Here is a 5,360-nt window from a genome sequence, read left to right as displayed (position 1 = left end):
GCCGTCGGCCATTGTGTTGTTCGTGATGACTGGTAATATTTGTAATTTGGTATTTTTGGCAAACTATTGACACTGTGTGTCTCGGAATATGGAATTCCCTAGTGATTTCCGAAATGGGATATCCCATGTTCCAGCTTCAACTACCATTCCGCGATCAGGGCCCGTTAATTCCGCGCGCACAAAATGCCTTGGCCGCTAGATGCGCAGTCGGCTGGGGAAGCGTAGGTGGTGCAGCAGTGGTGGGGGGTCACTCAGAGCGCTGTAGGGGAAATGACGACCGCTGGAGGGGAAGTGCAGCTCTAAACTGAAACCTACACTCACATTTTTGCTGAATATTAAGCAGGGCCCCTCCATGCCCACACTTGCATGGTGACATTCAAAAATATCTGCCACCTCTTTGGTTAGTATCTAAAAAGAATTCTGCCAAAAATGAAGTGATTTATTTTTGCCTGGTTTATTAACTGTTTGTGTCTTTCAGAGAAGAGTCTTGAGTGGAGAATTATGAGTAAAACCTACACATCTCTCTTGTTGCAATATTAAAATTTGCTTCTTTTGCCAAACCTCAGCAGATTTTACCTCCCTAACATGTTGTGCAGAGTCAACTGCGAGAAATTTCTCTAACAGTTGTTCATTAAGAGAGGAACTGAGGAAAGGTAAGGTGACCATCTTATGAGAAATAGACCTCCTCGGTACAAAATAAACATGTAATGACTTCACTTATGTTGTTCCAAAATCCACAGCATTTCTCCTTTCACCAGCTATCGATGGCTCTTAAAAATTACACATTCTTTCATCGGAAAAGTCTATAGTTAGTGGAATAACACGTTGGTTAATGAAGTTTTCGGCAAAATACTCTTTGTGTTCTATTATTTGCAACATCTCATTTCGATATTTCAAACCGTTTATGAAATATGAGGAATGTTGTTGATATTTCACTCTGGCACAATGCGATCGCAAATGAGTGCACTACATCAGATCAGTTTTCTCGAGATTGGTGACAGATACAGACTTCCAACAAAGTCTAAGGATAAATTCAACATGTTAGCTAAATTTCTTACGCAGCAACATATTATGTAATATGCTAAACTAAAAAAAAAAAACTAACCTGCTCCCGCGCAGGCCATGAAGGCCCAAAGGTACCGACCGGCCCCCAAGTCATCCTCAGCCTACAGGCGTCACTGGATACGGATATGGAGGGGCGTGTGGTCAGCACATCGCCCTCCCTGCCGTATGTCAGTTTCCGACACCGGAGCCGCTACTTCTCAATCAAGTGGCTCCTCAGTTTGCCTCACAAGGGCTGAGTGCACCCCGCTTGCCAACATCGGTCGGCAGACCGGATGGTCACCCATCCAAGTGCTAGCCCAGTCCGACAGCGTTTAACTTCGGTGATCTGACGGGAACCGGTGTTGCCACTGCGGCAAGGCCGTTGGCGTTATGTAATATCCACCAGACGCAAAATCATAGCGATCCCTATGTTTCATTGCAACTTGTTTGGAGTACTTCCTAATAAGTATCACAATAACTATGACCATTAACGAAATGATGACCACGTCACAATGAAACTGACATATAAAGCTACAAGTAAAGCAAAAGTGATTTTTTTACCGAATAGTTTCTGTACAATCGTTGGAGAAAGCTTGCAGGACGTGCGCGTCGATTCTGTCATCGCCGACCGGACGATAGGTGGCAAACGCTTGTCGGCCTCCCTATCTGAAAAACGAACGGACGCGCCCAGCTCTTTGGACGAAAACTGGAAACTGCGCATCGGCTACCGTATCCTGCGCGAGCTATGCCTTGTGAACGCGGCACTACCGCCATCTACATACGCGCATATCGCTATATCATGACTTTATTCGCCTCATTGTATTAAAAACGCACATTTCGCCATTTATTCATTAACTAGCCACGTGGTTCTGACTGTGGTGTAAATAAAGAAAAATCTGTATATTACAAATTGCAATATCTATGACCGTCATACAATGAACATAGAAACGTTGCATGTACGCCCAGAGAGGACAGCAGCACAGACTTCCATTACAAACAGTTAAACAGAAATTTACAGTAGTCTTTCACATCAGATAGAAATTGTATTCTCAGTCTTATTAAAACGCTATGGGCATTTATATTGCTCACTGCTTCTCTGTTTCTATTCAGCAACAGAAACTGTAAATTGTGTGAAATAAAAGAAATACGAAACAAGCAAATTGTATAACACCTCCCAGGACAAGCAATGCAACACTTTCTTGTACACTACTCGCGATTAAAATTGCTACACCATGAAGATGACGTGCTACAGACGCGAAATTTAAACGAAAGGAAGAAAATGCTGTTATATGCAAATGATTAGCTTTTCAGAGCATTCACACAAGGTTGGCGCCCATGGCGACATCTACAACGTGCTGATATGAGGAAAGTTTCCAACCGATTTCTCTTACACAAACATCAGTTGACCGGCGTTGCCTGGTGAAACATTGTTGTGATGGCTCGTGTAAGGAGGAGAAATGTGTACAATCACGTTTCCGACTTTGGTAAAGGTCGGATTGTAGCCTTCGCGATTGCGGTTTGTCGATCGCGCCATTGCTGCTCGCGTTGGTTGAGATCCAATGACTGTTAGCAGAACATGGAATCGGTGGGTTCAGGAGGGTAATACTGTACGCCGTGCTGGATCCCAACGGCCTCGTATCACTAGCAGTCGAGATGACAGGCATCTTATCCGCATGGCTGTAACGGATCGTGCAGCCACGTTACGATCCCTGAGTCAATAAACGGGGACGTTTGCAAGACAACAACCATCTGCACGAACAGTCCGACGACGTTTGCCGTGCTGGATCCCAACGGCCTCGTATCACTAGCAGTCGAGGTGACAGGCATCTTATCCGCATGGCTCTAACGGATCGTGCAGCCACGTTACGATCCCTGAGTCAATAAATGGGGACGTTTGCAAGACAACAACCATCTGCACGAACAGTCCGACGACGTTTGCAGCACCATGCACTATCAACTCGGGGACCATGACTGCGGTTACCCGTGACGCTGCATCGCAGACAGGAGCGCCTGCGATGGTGCACGAATGGCAAAACATCATTTTTTCAGATGAATCCAGGTTCTGTTTACAGCATCATGATGGTCGCATCTTTGTTTGGCGACATCGCGGTGAACGCACATTGGAAGCGTGTATTCGACATTGCCAGACTGGCGTATCACCCGACGTGATTGTATGGGGTGCCATTTGTTACACGTCACGGTCACCTATTGTTCACACTGACGGCGCTTTGAACAGTCGACGATGCATTTCAGAGGTGTTACGACCCGTGGCTCTACCCTTCATTAGATCCACGCGAAACCCTACATTTCAGCAAGATAACGCACGACCGCATGTTGCAGGTTCTGTATGGGCCTTTGTGGATACTGAAAATTTTCAGCTGCTGCCCTGGCCAGCACATTCTCCAGATCTCTCACCAATTGAAAACGTCTGGTCAATGGTGGCCGAGCAACTGGCTCGTCACAATACGCCAGTCACTACTCTTGATGAACTGTGGTATCGTGTTGAAGCTGCATGGGCAGCTGTACCTGTACACGCCATCCAAGCTCTGTTTGACTCAATGCCCAGCCGTATCAAGGCCGTTATTACGCCCAGATGTGGTTGTTCTGGGTACTGATTTCTCAGGATCTATGCACCCAAATCACGTGAAAATGTCATCACATGTCAGTTGTAGTATAATATATTTGTCCCATGAATACCCGTTTATCATCTGCATTTCTTCTTGGTGCAGCAATTTTAATTGCCAGTAGTGTAGATAAATGAATTACAAGCGAATCACGCAGTCACGTTCACAGTAATTCTGTAAATTCATTGATCAATGTTCCGTATCGTGTTCTCAAAATCGGAACATACTCACACTTGAACGGAGAGCACCCTTACATATACATAACATCAACAATAGCAGAATCGTAACGAAAAAATGAAGGTGAACAAAAAAATAAATTCAGGAAAATAGGACACAATCAGCACTTGCATCTACTAAACTATAGTTGACAGATATATTTTGGAATCTATGTCTTGTATCTTATGGGTACCTGAAAGGTTAAACACCAGTACGTTATTATCTGCTGTTTAATTATAACATGTCGAACCAAAAAAGGAACGCGTTTTCGATAAATCTCCATCGCGACAGTGTCTGGCACTTAAGCTACAATATGAAAAGCGACAAACAAGAAAGTCTTTTAACCACTATATTTCATTTCCCATCACTTTCCTACTACACATTTTACGCCAAATGACGCGATTTCTTAGTTGTGCTTGTGACGTGCAGTAAGAAGGCATCTTGTATCTCACAGGATACGAAGGTAACATAGGACATTTATGATTCTTGAGGGTCCATAAGCTCCTCCTCCTTCTTATACGATTGCTAATGCTCTGCAACATCAAATTCCACGTTCTGACGTCACAAAACTCGACTAGCTCCACGTCTCGTTTGCTTTCACGTCCGATGTGAGAAGTCTGAGGCACACACAGCACAGCGTGTTATGAGTGTTACGGACCTTGCAGGCCATCCTAAAATAACGCAGTCCTGAAGATGTGAACACTTCAGTGCTTCAGGAATGTCACTCAGTACCCCACACAGAGCAAAACATTGGAGTGAGGCCGTCAGTTCATTCACCCGTTCACGCATCGTCTTCCATAAACCCCACAAAGCAGCAGAATCTTTCTAGAACTGAAACAAGTTATACATTAACAAACGGAAGCATCCACTGCAGAGCACTAACAACTAATTACGACGTGCTAATCTACACTGATAATTATAGACTTTAATTCTTGATTAGCTAATACAGGGTGACTTTTATACGTCTTCACTAAACGAAATGTTTTTCTGATAGTGCTCAAAGGAGTAGAAAAGTTTTGTACCTTTTTTTTCACTTAAACCACAAAGGAGTTGTCCGAATTCGAGGGAAATCGGTAGATGTGAAGTACATGTTCAGACACAAAAATTATTACAGTTTCAGAAAACATGGATGATTCATTAAGACAACAAGTCAATAACGCTTGGGTCGAGCTCCAGCCCTTCTGCAAGGAGCTACTCGGCTTCGCACTGGTTGATAGATTTGTTGGTGTGGTGAGGGATGTGACAAATTCTGTCCAATTGGCTCAACAGATTGTCAAAATCTCGGGGCAGTTACAGATACCTGCCCATAAAGCCGAATCGTTCTCAGTCGGGAAGACCTTTCAGGCTAACGCAGGATTTGAAAAGCACGAAGACAAGCAGTAGCGGGCGTAATCTTGCTGAAATGTACGGACAGGATGGCTTGCGATGAAGGGCAACAAGGTGTAGAAAATCGTAAGGGTGCCGCAGATAGCAACC

General features: G+C 44.4%; 1 pseudogene; it reads right to left on the bottom strand.

Annotated features, from left to right (window-relative positions):
• Window positions 1-1,313: 1,313 nt before the first annotated feature.
• Window positions 1,314-1,431, bottom strand: LOC126279300 (5S ribosomal RNA; annotated as a pseudogene).
• Window positions 1,432-5,360: the final 3,929 nt, after the last annotated feature.

Source organism: Schistocerca gregaria, chromosome 6, assembly GCF_023897955.1.
Source record: "Schistocerca gregaria isolate iqSchGreg1 chromosome 6, iqSchGreg1.2, whole genome shotgun sequence".
NCBI classification, from domain to species: Eukaryota; Metazoa; Arthropoda; class Insecta; order Orthoptera; family Acrididae; genus Schistocerca; species Schistocerca gregaria.
This window is presented reverse-complemented; position numbering and strand designations above follow the sequence as displayed.